The sequence below is a fragment of the Cygnus olor genome, chromosome 14 (genome assembly GCF_009769625.2).
Source record: "Cygnus olor isolate bCygOlo1 chromosome 14, bCygOlo1.pri.v2, whole genome shotgun sequence".
In the NCBI taxonomy this organism is placed as follows: domain Eukaryota; kingdom Metazoa; phylum Chordata; class Aves; order Anseriformes; family Anatidae; genus Cygnus; species Cygnus olor.
The window spans coordinates 14,488,459-14,509,808 of NC_049182.1; the positions used below are offsets into that span (position 1 = coordinate 14,488,459).

General features: G+C 47.1%; 1 protein-coding gene and 1 long non-coding RNA gene across 8 annotated transcripts in view; both read right to left on the reverse strand.

The window, feature by feature from the left end:
* KCNIP1 (potassium voltage-gated channel interacting protein 1) overlaps positions 1-21,350 on the reverse strand; it is a 376,078-nt gene that overhangs the window by 136,674 nt on the left and 218,054 nt on the right. The gene's annotated exons all lie outside the window — the stretch shown is intronic.
* On the reverse strand, positions 3,861-7,608 carry LOC121077954. The gene is made up of 3 exons (XR_005824384.1): positions 7,525-7,608; positions 4,507-4,569; positions 3,861-4,399 (listed from the first exon to the last, which is right to left on the reverse strand). It is a non-coding gene; the product is annotated as an uncharacterized LOC121077954 (long non-coding RNA).

Here is a 21,350-nt window from a genome sequence, read left to right on the forward strand (position 1 = left end):
ATGGAGCAGATCTCCACGCTGCAGCCCGTGGAGGAGCCCCCGGTGGAGCAGGTGGATGTGGCCTGGAGGAGGCTGCAGCCCATGGAGAGGTTGGATCCTCTCCCGGCCCTGGGCCGGAGCTGCAGCCTGTGGAGAGGAGCCCACGCAGGAGCAGGAGGTCTGGGGGGAGCTGCTGCCCGTGGGGGACCTGTGCTGGAGCAGTTTGCTCCTGGGGGATGGATCCCATGGTACGGGGCCATGTGGGAGCAGTGTCAGAGTGCCTAACCTTCTCAAACGCCCTGCCCTGCAAACTGCCCTGTCCCTGTTTGACAATGAAGACAAATGCTGACAGAGGTGGATCCTGCACATGACGATGAAGAGCCCAGGGAAGCAGATCCTCCAGAGGATGATGACAAGGTGATGGAGGTGGATCCTCCAGAGGATCATCAAGAGCACGAGAAGCGGATTGTCCAGAGGAAGACCAAGAGCCCCTGGAGGTGGATCCTATAGATGATGACTTTGAGCCCAGGGAGGTGGATTCTCCAGATGACAACAAAGAGCCCAGGGAGGCAGACTTCCCAGAAAATGGCTATGTGGAGACTATGGAGGTGGACACTCTTGTGAATGGTACCGAACTTGTGGTTGGGGACAATCTGAATATGATGTCAAGGCAGAGGTGGCCCCTCCTATAAAGGATGGTGTGGAGGTCACCAAGGTGGTTCCTCTGGAAAATGATAGCACTGGGGGTGTAGAGGTGGCCCCTCCAGATGATGGAGTCAAAGGCACCTATCCTTGTGACCTATCCTGATGTCAGCAGGAGCCAAGGTGGCCCCTCTGGATGACAGTGTTGAGGCTGCAAAAATGGCCCCTCCAGACAATGGCGTCAAGGCTGTGGAAGTGGATAATCTTGAACATGATGTTGCAGCCATGGTTGTGGACAATCAGGAGAGTGATAGTGAGGTCACTGAGGTTGTCCCTTTGGAAAATGACAAAGTGGAAGTCACCAGGGTGGCCTCTCTGGAAAATGAAGGCATGGAGGCCACTGAGTTGGCTCCTCCAGCTGATGGCTCTGAGCTTGCTGAGAGGGAGCAGAGAAAACAGCCATCCCACAGCATGGAGTGTGGAGGTGTGAGTGCAGCCAGCCAGAGCAGGTCTCTTGGCCATAACTAGACTTTCAAGTCTACAGTTGACTACAGTTGCTTCAGCCTTTCTTCCCTGTCCTTCTTCCTTCTTTCCTTCCACTTGATCCCATCTCATGTTCTGGTTTTATCGTTGTGCCACGTTGCCTGTAGTCTACCCTATTTCTGAGACACTGGAGCCTGAGAAGATTTGTATCTGGCACGTCATGGAAAACAACCACTGTACAAGTTGGATGGGTCAGAACAGAAGCAGCCTGTGTATTCTGCAGCTATAGGGAAGAACACGCAGCAGCACAGTAGGAAATCCTGTCCCTTATCTTCAGCTACAAAAAGTCAGTGAGGTCTTTTATACAGTTAATACATGGTTAGGGAGTAAAGTGTAAGAAATTAGACTGCAGGTACGACAGGCACTATGCCTATTACATGTACTACTTGCTTACTATGTATCCTTTTTGCCTACAAGCAAACTTAGTAACTGCATACCTTACAAAAGACAGGATTCCAGATCTTGAGATGAGATCCTTGCTCCTGAGAGGTACCAGCCCTCCAGAACCATCAGTGCTCAAGCCCATTCCCCTGTTGGCAGAAGCTTGGCAGAGACGAGCATTGGCCGTTTCCACATAAGTAAGTCATGGCTCCTACATTTTATTATACTCTTCAATCTTTATGGTATGTTATATGATGAAGCACTTACTACAGGTGATAAACCTTTTATAAATGGGGAAAGGGTAGCATTTTTGTGCACTTCTATTCATCCCAGCTTTGTTAGACGGCTTGTTTTTCAGTTAAGAGCCTACTGTGTTAAAAAGACCACAACTAACCCTTTGCTCCCTTAGGGAGGGAGACACATCCACACAGCACCAAGCACACAGAGTACTCAAACTTGCTGATGTTGGTAGCTGAGATGACAGAACCACTGTGTACAAGGAACGGCTCTTTGGTTGACACTAGAGCTGATTCAGGCAGGTGGTTATCAGAAGCCATCACTCCACTGAAAGATCAATAGCCTCGTCAGAAGGAGAGTACAGACATAGACTTGTGCAGCAGAACCCAAGGACGTAAATAAAATGAAGACAAAGTTATTTTGCAATATTGAACTTACACGTTCAGCTTGATTTGATCACTGGGCAGTATCACCAGGGTTATGCGTTACAGAAGAAACAGCCATCCCTACAGATGAGGTGATGGCTGTTGATATACAACAGCATCAGCCCACGGGTACGTGGGCACCAGCTCTATGGGTGAGTACCAGGCTGATACAGACAACAAGAGGCAGCTGGCTAGCTAAATTAGCAAAACAGCTGGTCCCGAGCACTTTCATTTAACTCATGTACATACATTAAGAGCCAAAGATTCTCTTCCTCTCCACTCTATTCTGAATTACATTTCACAGCAAGAATGAAACATGGTTTTACAAGTGACAAAGCGCACAATACAAGGGGAGTAATTTGGGTATCCTACCAGCACATTACAGCGGTCCACCCACAAAGCTGACTCTGGAGGGAAGGGACTTGCTACTCCCACTGTCATGAAAACATGAAATTCAAGTTCTTCTCTGCCCTGCAGGAATGGGGCCAGCATTGCTTTACGTTTTCCAAACCCACTCAAAATATCCAACACTGAAAAACTCACAGAAAAATAAAAGACATAAAAACACATACATGTTTAATAGCTTGGGGGCAATCTCATCTGTTTCTGATTGGTACTGTATTCAGCCGCTAATTCCAAGTTAAAAATAAAAATAAATATAAGATGTGCCAATGTTTTCAATTTTGAAATGATGTTGAAGGACAAACTGGCTCACATTTAACTTATTTTAATTCTCTCCCCAAAAGTAGTGACTCCCCTACCCTGGCCTTTGTGAAATTTTGGTCAAACCAAAATCTTATTTATTGATGGTTTGCTTTGGCTAGTAGAATTTGAATCTTTGATATCTCCTACCACAATATCACCTCTACAAAGCTGGTATTTTAACAGCAATCTGCCTCTTAGTATTTGTTCAAAGACCAGTGCATGCACACTGATAGTCCATTAACAGCATTTCACAGAATCACAAAATGGCTAAGGCTGGAAGAAACCACTGGAGGTCATGGTGCAAGTCCCCAGCTCAAGCAGGGATACCTTGCCCAGAACTGTGTCCATATGGCTTTTGAATCCTTGCCCTACTTTAGGAAAAAGCCACGTGCTAGGTGTTTCATAGACAGAGCTCTCATCTTGTGTACAAGAGCCCTGATTTTTCTGGCGTCTGCACTCTATTACATTGTGAGTTCATTTTTCATAAAGCAGGTATTGCATCTATTGCTGCTGCTTTTTGTTTGGATGTTTGTTTTTTTTTTATCCTTAGTACAGCTCACTGAATACACAGGTCACAAGTTACTGTCAACAGGAAAGCCTGCTGCCTTCACATTGATTTGAAAATCATCCTCCAAGCAAGAGGACGGAAACAAAATCTCAACGTAGTGAAGCGAGATGTCTTTCACTAGTGCCCAGCTTGCATTTTCCCAATGTAATTGAAGTAAATCACAGCCAACTTTAACCTTTTTTTTTTTTTTCTCCAGAGAGCCCCTGGGAACAGTCTAGTGTCTAATGGACCTGGATGCCTACCTGCTGCATGACCAAAAAGGGCTGGTCACCAAGTGTATCTAGCCCACTGGCCCTCTCCTTGTCCATCTCAGAAAAATAAACTCAATAGAGAGAAATAATAGGACAAACCTACCACTAGAATAGGTCCTATGGCTTCTGACAGAGATGCTGGGACACTGCTGCTCTTCAGGTTAGCATCAGAGTGTTCTTAACTCCAATAAAGCTGTCCTGTGCAAACTAGGGCAACAGTCCCATCTTAACCAGGGCGGTAGGAAGAAGAGAGCTTGGCTCCTTTCCTTATCCAGTGTGATAGCTGGCAGGACATACCCTGCCTCTCTTGCTCCTTGTCCCACAGCATGTTCAACAATGTCATGAGGTGTTCTTACAGAAGCACAAACTCCCAGAGCCTGATAGCTATTATTTGGGTGCTGATTTCTGTAAAGCGTAACTATAAATTATCTCAGGCTCTCCTTGGATTTCACCTCCAGGCGAATCAATTTTCTTCTCCAGAGAAGGAGATGTTTACACAGCTCTTGGTCAGTGATCAGCAGCTTTCACTCAAGAATCCAGCCATTTGCAAGGGTTGCGTCAGATGCTCTCTACTGCAATGACAACATTGGGGAGTATCCCAATGACTCCCTTCTTCTCAGCAATGTTGGAAGTGCTCCTGCTCTATCAGAGGCTGGAAACAGCCCATGCTGCAAGGAAGATCACTGCATATGATTAAAGAAGAAGGGGTGACCATGGACTGGCAAAACGGATGCCTCTGTGGCACATGTAGGGGCAAGAAATAAATCCCTATTACCTGAGCTACATTTCCCCCCAAGGACTGGCTGTATACAGACACAGGCACTTCATCTCTGCAGAGCTGTTTAAAGAAAAAGGACACCCTGCTCAGATAATTCCTTTCCTTTCCAAGAAAAAGGTTACTAGTAGACCAAAAGCATATTTTTCTTTATGTACAGAATGCATTATCTTGGCCTGCTGAACTGAATCATAGGCTACTAAGTGCTCTTGGCATTCCCGTCTGTGGGTATAGTGCCAAGCATCAATGACAGTGGTCTGTACCAACAAAGATGGGGAGCTGGACTGGCAGCATTATTCACTGTGGAAAAAACAGCACTGTCAGACACGTCATCTCTGCCCCATTTTGAAGAACAGCTCTGAACTCCTGGTCGTTACTTCTCAGTGGGAGGTATTTCTCCTTTTCTGCCTCCAAAGCAAGCTGTCTTAAGCTATGCAGAGCTTTTCGTGCAACTCCAACCAAATTTTAAATGCAAATAACTGAAATAGGATTTATATAAAATAGAAGCACAGGGATTTGCATGTTGAATACCTTTGAAACAAGAAGAGCTAAATATAGGGATCTGGATACAGCATTCAAACTTAAAATCCTATTTCAGTTGCTAAGCATAGAGTGATATTCCTCCATAGGGTTAAGATAGTCTAAGCAACACTGTTGATTTGATATCACGCATTAAGAAGAGCTGTCACTTCATATTAAGGATGAGGTAGTCAAAAACACTGAATTATTTTAACTGCAGTCCCTCTAAATTATTCTGCAAGGTCAGTGGGAGCAGAGATACACCTACACTGATCCAAGATCAATATTTGCATGGCAAGAAAAGAATCTGTGAGAACAGAGGGAAAAAAAAAAAACACACAAAACCAACATGACCCATTTTTGTAGGGTTAGAAATATATTTGGCTAAAGCAAATTAAGGAGAATCGTTCCCAGAGGCAGTCTAAGATGAAGCTAAATGCTAGCAATGCCCGCTTTGGGCAGACTACTGCACCGAAGCACATACAGAAACACCTTCAAATCCAAGGCTTCCAGCCACAATCTTCTGCCACAAAGCGCCCTGGCTGCAGGAAGGTCCCTGAACATGTAAATGCCAGGAGGCTTCCCTAGCCAGACACCTTCCTCGGAGACTCTCACACTGAGAGCTCCTGAAGCAGCCCGTGTGGGCAGGTGGGCACCCATCCTGCTGCCCTCTGGGTACCTGGCAGCAATGTGCCACTGCGCAGGGCTCAGCTACCTTACAAATAAAAAATAAGCATATAGACCATACAGAATATGCACAATAAAGAAAAAAAAAAAAAAAAAAAGGCATTCTTGAAGAACGTCCAGCCTTCCTGGCCTCCTTTACCCTTTGGAATTGCCTCCTGAAGGATCCCATCAAGCAGTCCCTAAGTAGACCAAAATCAGCCCTATCCAAAGCAGCAGTTCTGCTGAGCACCCCCCTTGATTCCCCAAGGATCGAGAACTTTATCATCTCGAGACAGCTGTGCCCAAGGCAGCCTCCAAGCACCGTGTCACCCACAGGGCTTTCCCTGTTAACAAACAGCAGGGCAGTGGGGCGCCTTCCCTAGCCAGTTAATGTGCATTTCTCTGCAGAAAGCCTTTTCATACACTGGATTTATACTTTGCATCAACATGTAAATTGAAACCATAGCTGGCTTTTAATATATGCAGCTCCTCGTGAGCTCTTGATTGAGATCAGACAATGGCAATCAAGCACGCCAAGAGGGAACGGATTGGAGCTGACCTGCCTGGGTCCTTCCATACCATTTAAACGTGAATGCAAAACACAGCCTAATCAGCAAACATTTTCCCAATTCAAACTGTTCTGAAGGTCTGCTTTAGGAGGCGTTCTCTGACCTGTTAATCTGGCAGAGCTGATGCTCATTTGTGACTATATTTCAAGCAGGCATTGATCTGTTGGGATGGATAAAACCTCCCTATTACAGTTGATGCCGAAGGGAAATACCTATCCGACCACACGGGATGAATTACACAAGGCATCTCCCAAAGCGCTCCGTGCAGTTAAGGGCAAGCCTGTGATCAGCCTTTGGGAGCTGCCTCACAGAGAGCCAGGCTTGAATGGGGAGTGCAGAAAATTAATTCTGCAATGCCGTGGATGGTACTACAAGCTACATGCATTTTTGAGCTAAATTAATTTCTGCTGTAGCTGACCTGCAGCTGAGGAATGCTGCTTACTGGGCTGGGAATAGCTTGTTTGTTGGATCTATAAAATATTGTTACTTAAACAGCCCAATGAGCTCCTCTGACACTAGCTCTTTTTCCCCTGAAGGGTTCTCTCGCTAACTGGAGTTATTGATCCCATTGGCTTTAGACAGGAAATCATCACTGCATTAGCAACCACCAAAAAGGTCTTCAGTCCCTGGAGCCTGTTCCCTGACATGCCATTGATTTGACTTTTTAAAGCTGGGAATGCCGTTAAACTCTTTTCTGATAAAATGCACAGTAATGTGCAATGTATGTTCATTTGACTTCTTGAAGTTTCCAAGTGCACGTGTGTATGACTTTTCAAACATATCTCACACAACTGGTGCTGAATTTGGCTGCAAAGCTGTGCTACTGTATTTAATAGGGAGGAAAACACAATCCGTGCAAAATTGTCACCTCCATCTCCAACCTACTGGGCCCGCAATCTTAAACCGGCTGCAACACACAGGATCATAGCAGTTCTTGGGCTGATGTTAGATTCCCATTACTCTGCTTCTTTCTGAGACAGCTGACTTCAGCAGGCGGCTCTTCCAAATGGTCATAAGTAGTCGGTAAAATCTGGAACTTCCCCCACTGCACTACATCAAATTTCAATATTTGCCACATAAATACAGAATAATGACTCTTGAAGTTGTATTGTGGTGTTTCTACATTCACATGTTATTTTGAGCCTGGCTGTACTCACGTCCCACCAAATGCTGCAATGCTTCATTAGTATAAAAGGTCAGAGCTGTTGATGTCAGTGTAGCAGGGCACAAAGTCCAAGCATGTCTGTGGGAGCACACACATTACCTGTTCAGCAGATCCATTCTGCTCAGATTTGATTTCGATGCTGCGTGCAAAACCAGAAGAGAAAAAAAGAGTTGTGCCCAGCTGCCTGCAGCATTAAGCCAGCTCTTAGCATCCTCTGACGAGAGTCTCAAATCTAAAACAAGGGGATATCCGGCAGTTTGATCTTCTTGTGGGAAATAACATTTCAATTTTTTAAGCATGCCTTTGTAAAATGGTGATGTTATCTGTCCAAAGTGAATTTCTGAGGCAGCTCGGGCAAGGGGGAGAATCGAATTGCCTTTATTACTGGCAATCAGAGCTATGCTGAGACCAGGTTCCCAGGCCACTAATCAGGTGAAAGCAGTGGTTCTCATTCCAGCAAGATTACCAGGACAGTGCCTGGGGGCAGAACATGGCAATGTTCTCAGCAAGGAGGAAGGGGATGAATATTACAGGCGTCCAGCTCTCAACCTGTCCCTCACACCATTGGCAAATTGTTGTTTTAATAGTGTGACTTCCAAGGACACCCCTGTGCTTCCGAACGCCCCAACGGCTGGTGCTGGTGACACAAGGTGCGCTCTGGGCGCTGCCTGCTGGGTTTCAGGCAGTGACTATCAGCGGCTGCAGTCCCTGTGCAACCCACCGGCATGCCGGGACTGTAGGACAAGAGAGGGCAACACTTTGCACCTGAAAGCAGGGGGCTTTCCAGCAGTGCCCCTGCCTGCCTTTAAGGCTGCACCTACCTTTCAGTGATTTTACTGAAGAGCTTTGCTCCAACTTGCTAGTACACAGCTCTGTGAATTGGTGACATCTACATTGAAAACATCCCACTTGAAAAATGTGTGATTGGGGCACTAATGAAGTGATATCTTCAGCTGCAAGCTCATTTATGGAGAACATGAATCAATTAAAAGCGGCTTAGCTTCCACAAGAACATGCACGACCTCCATATTAATTTTAAATTTATAGAGCAATTAAAGAAATGTTATTTCCAATGACTGCCTTGGCAGGATACAGCAGCAATAGTAAACCACAGCAAGGGCTGAGAAGGTTCACAACTGATGCAGGTGCAGTGTGTCTGGCTGAAGCTCTCTCCTGTAGTACTGCTGTGGCCAGTACTGGCTACAGTCAGTATACCACAAAGACTAGCAATAACTATGATTTTTAAAGATCTGCTCTAGCAAAAATCTATCAATTTACTGAAATTCTCTGAATCAGCAATCTACACCCTGTTTTCCAATCTCTGCATTGGATGTAAGGAAGTAAGGGGAATTTTCTGAGCTTCTTGCTGAAACTGAATTCCTGGAGAAAGAGTCCTGAGACATTACAGTAGCATTGTTATCATGTTCAAAAGCTGATACCTGAATATTCTTCCCAATTTATTTTTAAACAGAAGCTTTTCCTATCTGTGGTACAATGAAACAAGTTGACTGTTAGCTGCATCTGCCCAGTATTTAAAATTGTGACCCCTCCACTGTGATGCTGCAGAGGCATCTCCAAGTGACACAGAGCAGAAGTGAAGTAAAAGCAATTTATTCGTTTTAAAAAAGAAAGAATTATTATGGGATATTTTGTAGACAGCAATACAGTTTAATAAAAAAAAAAAAAAAGAAAAGAAAAATCTTGCTTTAATCTAAGTGATATTATTTGGCACAAACCTGTTTCCCCCAATCAACTGTTTTGGCTGGGTCTGCTATAGTCTGCTTTTATTACTACTCTAGGTTCATTTTAGCATCTCAGTAAACAAACGTAAATTCAAGTGAACAATTAAAAAAATGAAGTGTTGTCATAATATGCCACCCCCACTAACAGACACCACAGTGATGTCAAAAATAAGCCAGACCTCAGGTTACTTTCAAGACTAAAAACCAGCCAGTGTAACTTCAGCTGTGCGTAACACCAGATTGCACTTTTCATACCAAGCTTTTTCAATGCTGCATTATTTAAAGTCTACTTATTAGCGAACAGTTCATTTCCTTAAGCGTTTAATTTATAGCCCTAATCATCAGGTTTAGCAAGGAAAGTCGAGACCCCATTAAACTCCCATCTCATGTTCCTCAGGTTTACACAGTAAACCTCAACAGCCACAATTTGTTTTCATCTCTTAATCAGATGATAAAAAATGATGAGTAAATGCTGCTTGTGCTGCACTGTGGAGCTGTAAACTATGGGTGTGCTCAGCCGTGGCCTGCAGGAACACGAACGTGCACGTTTTTGCCCCTCAGGCTGTTTCACAGAATCGCCATCTGGCTGAGGTGGGAAGGGGCCTCGGACTCCATGCAGCCCCAGCCCCGCTCCAGCAGGGCCACCCCGAGCAGGGTGCCCGGCACCTCGTGTTTGAAGCTTCTGGGGCCTGAGGGGACCTCCTGTGCTCTGGGTTGTGCCCACTGCCCCTGGGCACACTGAGCAGAGCCCGGCTCCGTCCTCTTTGCACTTCCCTTACCACAGCGAGAAGCTTACAAAAGTGATGGCATCAAGCAACCTTCTTTGGGAGAAGATTTTGGAACAGCTACCAAGGCCTTTGTGCTACACTTCGGTCCTTTCTCAGGCTTGTGTAGCATTAAAATCAGCAGCAAAGAGGCCCTGTTGCACAGGCTGGGCCTCATGTGGTGTTCCAGAGCAGAGGAGGGCAGCTCACGGAGGGGTTTCAGTTCTTAATGCTTTCGAGCTGTTTGCCTGAATCCAGTGAGGAAGAGGGAGGGATGTTCATTTTCCTTCATGTCTTTTCTTTTTGCCCAAATCAAAGGTGAAAACCTCTGCATGGAGTGAGGAGGAGCAGGGAAATGAAGCCAGCCTTCCTTTATCAGTGCTGCTGGCCTCAGGTTTATGGGGCAGACATCTCTTTCCTAAATGGAATAATGTTGCTTTCCTACAAAACTTTCCAGAGTTGCTTTTATCTTCGTGTAGGGTTCAAAGCACTGAAAGTTCAACAGTCATTATACAACAGAAATGGGCTTTGTCTTCAGCCAGCTTAGACCTCTCCTGTTCCAAGCCCTTACTAGACAGAACACAGCATACAAAGGACTTGTAAAGCTTTGGGCACCTCTTCAGAATGTCCTCATCAGTTTAACTTGAGGAAAGTCTGTGCAATAAACCAGCACTGGGAGCTGGACGATACCTGGGGATCCCCATGGATAAAGTCACCCAGAAGCATCGGAGTTAAAAACTTGCTTTTAAACAAGATATTTTTTAACCTTGCCACTTGGTTAAACACGGTACAACTTGCAGCAAGGGCCTCTGTGGAAATGAACATTTATTCCAAACCCAGAAGTATGGTCACTATGAAAAATATCACTTCTACATGCAATTAAAAGACCTTTCTGCTCCTGTGTTATCTGGCGCGTTGGGTTACAACCACAAGGATGACTCACAGTTTATAATATTATATACAACATTCACTAAATTATTTAAAATGTCAAAATGAATCTGCATGGAGCCTATGAAATTCTTTGCATCACCCTCAGCCAAGTGGTTCTTGCACGCATGTTTGTAGAAGAGCCCGTACAGCTGGAAAGCAACCCCATAACCCAGCAGCTGTGTTCTCAAATGCTGCTTTTAAAAATTAAAGAACCTGACAGTAAGTTGCTTCCTCTCTGCAGGCTCTTTAGACCTTCCTATGCAATTAAACGCAGAGTTCTATCCTGCTAGGAAAAATACAGATTGGTCTCAAAAATCCTATTGAGAGGCGACTGCCCCTGATTAAACTCTGCAGGGCTTTTAAAGGTTAGGACCTAACCTCAGCTCCTCGCAGCTCGTCAGCTTCGGCGGGTTTGCAGCAACATTAATCAGCATGAAATAATGAGGCTGTGAGAGGCGCCGTGTGATTTCTTTATTTCAGCTTAATTATAATTTAAAATTTTAATGTCAGGAATTCGACAAGTGTTTGAGCAAGAAGAATCATTGCCTTGACAGCAGTTAAGGTCAGGCAGAGAAATGTGCTCAATCCCAAAGAAAAGCAATGAATTAGTCCTGTAACCACAATGCAATCCAAATCGTCCTGCGGGGTGCTGCTGACAGCAAAGGGGCTGGTTCAGAAAAAGTCCGTCCCCTGGCTCCAGCCAGACTTAAACCCCACCACGGGGTTGATTTCAGCAAATGTTGTGCCTTTGGGAAAGGAGCAGCGACCCCCAAAGGGAACGCCCTGCTGGAACCCAAAGAGACAGAGCCAGGTTGTGCTGCACGGAGGTGCCCCAGCAGCAGGTCCTGGCATCACTGCTGGCAAATGGTTTGCTTCAGAAGATCACCGCAGCTTTTTTTCTTTTTAAGGGGAAATCATGCCTTAAGAACACACTTTAGAGACACTGCAGAGGCTATAAACAGAGAAGTGATGACCCCCAGCAACAACCTGTGAAGTATCAAAAGAAAGAAGCCAGCCACATGATGGCAAGTCTCCTTGCACAGCAGAAGAGGTTTCAGTTCCTCTGGCAGCACATCTGTCTTCCAGCTAACAGCACCTTTTTGAAATGAGTGTTTATAGGCAAGGTGATAATAACATAGGCTGGAGGAGGGCAGCATTACTCCCTGGTAGCACTACCTGGGCAGCTGCCACAGTGGACAGGCATTACTGTGGGTACTTCACCAGACTAATACATGGGATTTTTGAGTATGAGCCTTCTCACAGCCAGTTCTTTCAAGAATGAACAGGAAAAGTCTCTTAACTCAATTAGCTGTGACTATGTAAGCAGTTGCCTGACATTTATACCGCTAAGACAAGAACAGCCTTTGCTTTGATGGTATGATGCCAAGCAAAGAGATGGTATGATGCTGGTATGATGCCAGGCAAGGAGAACCAAAAACAGCGGAAACAAAAGGACACCTGTCTGGCAGAAACTAGGAGCAGTCCTTCAACTCATTTCCCAAAGGCCAGCAGAACCACAAATAGCTCATTCCCTGTCTCAGCAAGAACCTGAACTTTTAGCACTGCTGCCAACATTACCACGAGGCAAACCATTACCAAGTTTCAAACCATTTGACATATATCTTGTACTTCCATAACTCATACTAACAGTTATGTTAAGCAGCTAATCTGTGTGATTTGCACTGAATTCTACTAAGAAATGGCAGATTCATGGTGAACAACCCCAACCCCTCTTTTAACACTGCCAGAACACAGGGTGCTGTTTCGTAAGGTGAACCAAAGCCCCGGGCTGCAAAGCTCAGGCACTGAGCAGAGAGATCGAGTCCTGGGTGCTCCAGCAGAGCTGGCTGTGCCCAGGCTGTGCCAGTCGTGCTGCCAGCATCGCCACCCGAGGAGCCACAGCGGGCACCTGGACCTCTCCTTCGGGCCAGACCTTCAGCCTAAGGGCCGTGCATCTGCTTCGGGCTGTAAGTGGCTGTGCGCGTTATGGATGTCGGGTTGAAAAGGCAGAATTGGACTGAGTGAATGCTATAATGAGCCATGTCAGTGTCTCATTGATCAAAGAATAGCTGAGGTTGGAAGGGGTCTCTGGAGCCAAAGTACTTAATGGAAGATTAATTTGCACAAGGTATTTGTTCTCCATACAGCACACCCCCCCCCCCCCCCCCCAAGGCTTAACCTCAGTGTCCCAAGAAGCGACGGTTTTGTTCTCTAAAGACACACGTTTCCCTGGGAATCTCACACTCAAACCGGGCCCCAATGCTCAGCCCAGACCACCAGACCCCGCACCCTGGGTCCCACTCGGCAGCAGCCTCCCTGCCTGTGCCATTCACAGCCCGAACCAGGCGGCACAGCCGGGCACGGGGACTGCCGAGAGCCCCACGGGAGCGCTCACCGTGCGTTGCAGGACCGCTGTGGGTATGGCCCTGCCTTAGGAACAGCATGGCCCAAGAGCTGCTGTGTGTAAACTCTAGAGAAACATATGGGAAGTTCATGCCTGTAGATGTGGCCGCACCGTTCTGGGCCCAAGAGGATCTGTTTTTTAAAGGTGTTTCTCCCTGCCTTGCTCCTGAAACATGTCATTTTGATCACAATGCATTTTGCCATTCTGATTCTTTGTGCTTTAAACAGTCCCTCTGCCAGGTGAGAGCCTTCTGCCCTCCCTTGAGACACCTGCAACGTAAATAGCCAGCTCTACACAGCTGGAGATGTGAAGTCTCACTGGCAGAACAGCAATGCTGTGCAGGGCTCTGTGTTTAAAACCCCAGTAGCCTCGATGATGAGAAGATGTTGTGCATCGGTACAGCAGCAGGTCCAACACCAGCCTAATGAGCCCAACACGCTGTGCCGAGCTCTCACAATTTGAGAATGCCTTATGAAAGAGGATGGCACGATGGAAAAACCATCTGCTGTTTTGTGTGTTCTTCCCATTGTTTTACGTTCAACAACTACAAGCAACCTCCTACTGCACAGCTTGGGGAGAATTGCAAAAAGTTTAGCAAATTGTCCTGAAGATTTCATTGAACTGATTTAAAATGCATCACACACACAAAATAGCTCAGATGTTCTGACGATGTCACTGGAGAACATTTTTTAGACATAAAGCAACGAATTTGTTCTGTTTTGCATGCCAAACTGACCCACGTTGTTGTTTCGATGGGACCAAACCATCTTGCTTCTGCCCAGGGGGTGCAGAGGCCCTGCTGGTCTGGAAGGGTAAAATTTTGCCCCATGTCCTTGCGAACAGGAGCCCCAAGGCACGTGGAAAATCCCACAGAGCCAGCAGTGCTGTGACAGCCGTGCTTGCAGGTTTGGAAAGGTTTAGGAAGCACAGGGAAGGATTACTTACTATTATTAGCCTATGATCCTAATCTAGTGTAAAAGAGCTGTCATTTTGCAACAAAAGTGGTTTAAATCACCATCAGCATTAATTCCAGCAGGCACACTTACTTCTCAAGTACTCCATTGGCAACCCCATTTACTCGCCCCAAACCCTTTGGATTTCAACCTTGCCCACCCTAAACTTCACTGAGCACCACTGTAGCACCACAGTGGCTCTGAACACATGGCAGCAGTACAAACTATTGAATATATGACTGCGGTGAAGGCGTTGCTGGTAATCTTACTTGAAATTCTTTCACCAGAAGTGTTTTCCACAAACCTACCAAAACCACACAATGCTATATGTATTCTCAAATCATTTAATTACCATCATATTGATTGCAGCCAGCACAGTAAATATCTTGAGGATTTTAATGTTTATTTTCCCAGTCAAGCCCACTCTCTGTGTGCCCAGCAGCACACAATAAGCCATGTTTCAATGATCTAACCCCCGAAGAGATGTTTTGTTGGTGGTGAGCCACATTCGCCCTGCTACCCAAAAACCTGGCTGCGATTCTGGGAGCGACTCACAGCTGGACATTTTTCACCCAGCAGCATCAGAGCACCGCCCGGGGCCCTGGTGTGAGCCAGGGCATGGACAGAGGCCACCTCCTGGGGCTGGGGGGCGTCAGGAGGACGTCACCTTGGGCTGGGGACCTCTCTGGTGAGAGGTGAAGCAGCTGGGGTGCAGAGAAGGTGTGCTCGGTGTCCCATGAAAAATTCAGAAAGCACCTCCAAGAGCTAGGAGGTTTAGCTGCTCCCTGTCTGGCACAACCCACAGTATATCAAAGCAATCCTTGTATCTTATGCCCTTTGATCCTGTTATGGCTCTCCTGTTATTTTAAAGTCATTACCCATGAGATAAAAGATCTTTCTTTTAAATATGAAATTACTAGCTCCATTATAGCAGAAACTTATGGAAAATGAGGCTTGTAGGGCTGATTGAATTTGAGCTATTAAAATGATTACAGATTTATTGATGATGGACGATAATGTGCTTGCGCTGCAGAAACAGAAATTCCAGTGAGTCTTACTTGTTAAGGACATAAGTTAAAGGTCTTTGCATTTAATTATACCTTTTTTTTTTTTTTAAATTTGGTGGTTAAACCCCAGAAGGGAAATGCCTGCAAATGAATTAGCAGCTTTCTATGTGACAAATCTATTTACGTTGTCTGTGTATTGAATTTGAGGTTTCCGCTTATTCTGTGTAGTGCGACTGCAGTGAAAAATATTCAGAGAAATTACAGACATGTATGGGTATCAAAATGGATGGGAAACATCATTTGTGCAGACTCACTGACAGCCATTAGTGCGCAAACAGTGTGTGAACGGAGCCAAATGACCTGCTCCCTTCCGCAACCAGTGTAACGCTGAGACCCCAGACATTCAAAACTGTATTTTTGGTCCCAATCACTATTTTCATAATGTTATGCACGTGCAAAAAACTACAGCCAAGTCAAAAGCTTCAGAAAGAGATACAAGAACTTGTTTAACTGAAAACTGTCTTCCCTGGAGATTAGCCCTTCATGGGATAGAAAATCTGTGCTGCAGAGATCCTGGGCACTATATGGACACTTAAACATTTAAGTAGATGGATGTCAAGTCAGCCCAAAGTGGACGCGGACCAGAAGAGCCACTATTTGCTTATTTTCTAGGCTACAGGCTGAGTTACGGACAAGGAAGCATTCACAGAGGTGCCTGCCCAAACAACACATTTCACATGAAAAAAGAGAAGCACGTACTTAGCTGGCACGAATATCGTTGGCGTGTGGAAGGGAGGTGTAGCAAATAGGAAGGTGCAGTATTGGGGCATACAAATGCTACTTTATGAAGCTGTTCTGGCAATTTGGCCTTGAACTTTTCTGTACTTAGAATACATGAATGGTGATGAAACACAGCTGCTTCCCAGGGAAGTCTAAATAATAGATTTAAATAAGTTGAAAGGGACTAGAAATCCTGTCATTTCATTTCAAGTGACACGACAACTGAGGCTGCTCTAACTTAGGTGGGGGGCAGCCCCGCCCCTCATAGACTCGCCTTCCCATGGCACGGGAGCTGCGGGGCCGGGTGGCTCTGCTCCTACCCTCACGTTCCCGATGGCAGCCAGCAGCCTCAGCTCCACCAGTCCCGACGTTAATTCCTGCGGTGAGATAAACCCTGTCCCCATCCGCGCCCGCAGCGAGGGCAGCTGCTTCCCTCAGCGTCTGCCTGCGTTTTGCCAGAGGAGGTCAGCAGTACCCAGCTATGCCGCCGTTTCCAGCCGCCTTCCCTCGCAGCAGCTCCATCGCACCTACACGACCCTAAGCTTCTTCCCCAGCTCACCTCACCCATCTGAACCCACTGTTCAGGCCTTGGCGATGCCGTGTCCTCAGGACGCACAGAGCTCTGCGGTTCAGCTTTGTGCAACGAGCCACGCTAAAGGGCAATAATTGCCATACATCTAAGCACCCTTAAAAACGTTAAATTTTATTCCGAATCTCTTTTGGTGATTTCGATCCTGCTGTAGTGCCGGTTCGCTGTCCTACGCGGGCACAGAGCTGTCAGTATGGGGAAGCGCAGGGGTGGCAGAGCGCGCTGGAGCTGCGGCAATTATTGCCAAGTGTGTTGACACTGCAACAGCCGAGTGCGGTACGGAGCAGTCTGCGCCGGGCCGTACAAAGCTGGTTGTTTTATACCATCAGGCAGAGTCTTAAAAGCCTTTCCCATTTACCACCTACTGTTCCTCCTGTTAGCAAATCTTCTAGTGCTTCTTGTCACTTGACCTGGAATGCACTCACTCAATATGCTTATTTCCACGATTTTAAAATAGCAGTTCTCTTCTAAAAAGATTTCCCTAAAACAAACCTGTTAAGGCCACCAAACCTAAATTTAAGCACCACTGCGGCACCCTGGCACATCACACAGGGAGGAACTGGCCTACCTGGGTCTCGTCGTAGAGGCTTCCTTCTCTGTCCACCGCCCTTTCCACCAGAAGTGCCGGGTTTGGTGTTTGGTGAGGCAGCTCCCTCCACAGCTGCCAGTCCCCCAGGCAGAAGTGTGGCACAGTTCCAGGATGGCCCTAAATAGTTTAATCCTTTAGCTCTGCCTCTTTCTGTGCATGCAAGCATACACATACTGCTGGAGCATCCTGAAATAGCCAAAGAGGTAACAGGAATTTCCCCTCGTGCCAGCGTGACTCTACAGGCCAGCTGTGCAAATAATTCATGCTTGGATTGCTACCAGCGAAGAAAAAACAGATTTCAGCTTGGTCTCACCTTGGGGTAGCACCAAAATGCCTCACCCGAGCTGGGGGGTAGAGTCACTTGCAAACACCGTGAAGGGGCTGGAAGTCTCAGGCAGCTGCTGAGGAGGGGACAGGCCTCCAGGGCAACTGCAGCCCCGCAGTCAGAGGAGGGGGAGCCTCCAGCTCCGCCGTCCCAAGCCCAGACCAGAGGAATCTGCAGATTCCCTCCCAAAGACCAGTTTCATTAGCTACTGGGTGCTGCTCTGAAATCCGCGCTGATGATTTCCATGAAAAAGCATTAACGTGGCTTTTAAATGACACAGGTGATGCTACAACACAGATTATGGATCTCCACGCTACTGCTGAAATTAAAGGCTGCCTCATCCTCTGGAACATGATTGCCCCAGGAATTGTCTGCTGGCTTAGCTTTCAGCTTGCTTATGCTGCTCCTTACTGAGCTTCCAGATATGTATGTGCATACACACACAAATACATATGCACACATATCCAAATAGCTGCATTTATACTCACACACACATTTCAAGTAGCCTACACTTCTTACAAAAGACAGGGAAAACTTTGTTTTTCTGCACGTGCTTTCTCTCCATGTCCAAGCACCTTGCGGGGTGCCTCGGGCTCGTCCCAAGCACAAGCCCTTCCCAGCCCCGCTGCCCTGCCCGTCGCCAAACGCACCAGGAACTGCTGGTGCAGAAACCAGAAAGGGACGGAGTGAATCACTGCGCTTCCCCGCACTGCTCATCACAGTAATTGTGTCCTTCACCGACCTGTGCATCGTGCCCATGCTGCTGAGTCTCTTATCTTACTCTGAAACACAAATTTCCAGTAATTAGGCCAAAGCTCTTCACTGTTCCCTGAAGCTGCACTCTCGCTTATGCTCCTGCCAATAATAAAAACTATTTTTACAGTACATTTTTTTCCACTGCACATAGATTTAACCTTGTTAGAGGCGACTAGCTGCTTTTGAAGGACACTGTTGTCTGCTGTTCAGACCAGATGACACGGGACGTAGCAGCAGCAATGGCACGGAGCACAGGGTGCCAGACTGCTGCCTCCCGGGGGAGGCATCATCTTGGGGATTTTCTTTTGCACCATCAGCCAAGGAATTAAATACCAAAATGCAGAGAGAGCTATTGAACAGCCAGTGGAAAACTAGACCAAGTGGCTTCAGGCTGTGGATTGCCACTGGAAGAGGGAAGTAGGAAGGGGTCTGGCAGCTGTACCAGCAGCATGGCTCGTGCTGTAGGAGAGAAGTGCGCTCTGCCTCCCCGAACTTACCAACTAAAGAGCACAAAAAATTAATAATCAGAGAAGACAACCACACAGTAGGGGATCTTGGAGTGAGATGTAAATCTCTGTCCTTGTAAACTGCGAAGGTAATGACATGATGTATGCAGATTAGTACTTGCGAGCCTCAGAACGAATGGGTTTTCAGAAGGGATTTGCCTAATGACTAAGCGAAACTCGTCCGATAAAGGGAGTTAAAAGCAATCCTTCAGTATGCTGTTAAAAGTGCAGAATTCCTTTTTTTATTCCTTTGTGAAGCCTCTGGCATCTGTGGTGCCCGCAGCTTACAGCGCAGGCTGACCCCAGCCCCCTGGGACCAGGCACCCCCCCTGCCACCAGCCAGGGTGCGAGCCGGAGGGCCGCGAGCCCGGCGGCTTCTTCACAAGCAGAGAGGCAGCAAAGCCCCGTTTATCCACCTGATTTATGGGACAGCAGCGCGTGGAAAGCTTCAGGGGGTCGCAAGCAAGGTTTGCAGCACATGGTGGGGGAAGTGGCTGCAGTCTTCCCCCCCAAACCTGTGGCTGGAGCCCCACAGGCTCGTGGCTCAGCTCGGTTCCTCGCATGTCTCCTTTTAACATTGTCCTTTTTTTTTCCTCGGGCCTCCCTGGGTACAGGGAATGTAAGAACATGAGTGTCTCTTACACCGATCTTTGATCACGACAAATAATTATGTTTAATTGGCTCCTCTCAGAACAGAGGCAGAACAAATCTGCCTGTTTTGAGGTGGGCTAGGATTATTTTATTTTTAAAATGGCATAACTGAAGGGGATTTTGAGGCAGATGGATTATTTTATTTTTAAAATGGCATAACTGAAGGGGATTTTGAGGCAGATGGAGTTACGTTTCCTAGCATAACAGGAAAGATCTGCTTTCAGCCCCACGGAAAGGCGTTTCCCCAGTACCAAGAACTAAGCAGATGCTAGCTTGGAGCACCTCATTCACCTTCACACCCACAGAAGTCCCCACAGCAAAATGCAGAGTTTCCCACCTCTGCATTTGTGCAAGTTGCTAAATACCAAGTGTTGATGCTCCCTGCACCCAACTCATAGCAAACACGAAACCACAGAGGGCAGAGGCCGTTGCTGTGCCCGGGGTGTTGTGCTGAGGTGTGAGGAGGACCCAGCACCGGTTTCATTGGTGCTGTGCAGCACACAGAGCTGCTCCACCAGGGGCAGGAGCTTCCCTGGCACCAGCCCACAGTCCCCGGGGCCATACCCGTCACACCCGCAGCAGCAGTGGGTGGGTTATGTGGGTTTACTTGGTTTTACCGCAGGTGCCTCTTCCTGTAACTCACACGTTAAAAGCTCAGCTTGCTCTAAGTCCTCTCCCAAAGTCTGGACGTGGATCCAACCCTCCCGGGAGCCTCAGGGAGGGAACTTCTTAGGAAAACAAAATGTGCAGAGGGAGGTTTCAGCCCATTTTCTCCATCTTTTGGGACGGGCACACCAAGCCGGGTAGCATGCATAAAACCCACTTCAAGCACTAAAACTCAGCGACGTACAGCTCTCATCGCATCGTGCTTTTCCTCCTCCTCCCACCTGGAATGGGGCAGGAGCACCCATCGCTGGGAAGGAGCGAGCAGCGGAGCTTGTCGCAGCTAACGCACGGCGGTGGGGATTAGTCAGCAGCACACAGCAGGGCCACGCTGCCTTAACTGCAAACTCCCCGGGGCACACAGCTATTTTAGGTAAATGCTTTGAAAAGCTCATCTGTGAAGTCAAGGAGCTGTGGTTCGAGATGGCTCCGTCATGAAGCAGCACCTGGATTCCTCAAACAAAAGATCAACAGAAGGTTTTCTCTCACCATGTGAAGTTACATCCCCTCCCACGTTTAACTCTCGAGTGCATCAGTGCTGTTTGCAGTCACAGCTACAGCAAGAGTCACGCCACACCAGGCAGAAAAGGGAAGGATCCAGGAGACTCTAGCTCCAAGGGACACACTTCTCTAAATAAAAACCCTTTGGCAGAAGACCATTACGTTCAGAAACTGTCTGAAATATCAATTTGATATCTTAAACCATAAGATTTTATATCTCTCTAGAAGAAATCAATGATGTGCTGCTGTAATCTGGTCAACCCCTGCCCCTGAAGCACGGCCCTATTCCAGCTCTCCAAAGCACCAAGCCCCTGTTCAGTCCCCGCTGGCGCTTGGAGGCCATAACCAGGAGATAAATTCTCCCCCTTCTGTCACCAGTACCTCTGCCAAGAAGGATGCCAAGCATGAGGGGAACACTTATTTTCCAACAGCCATTGGATATGCACTGCCAAGTAAATGTTCATAAATCACTAATGAATACTACGAGGGAAGGACCTTCCAGCAGCACAGGCAGGGAGCACACAGTGTCACACACTCCAGCAGGTGACCGAAGGTGACAATTTTTCTCAAGACAAGGTAAACACCATGTGTGACTGTATGCAGAGCATTGGCTTGTGGCTAGAAGTAGGGCTGGTAGGAAATCTCTGGCCACAATCAACGCCAGTCTATCAAGCCTCCAACCGGCTGCTGAGCAGCCCTGATGTCTGGGTGAGGGTTCTGTAACCCTCACCGAAACTCACGCTCATGCCAAGAGTGCCCAGAGGC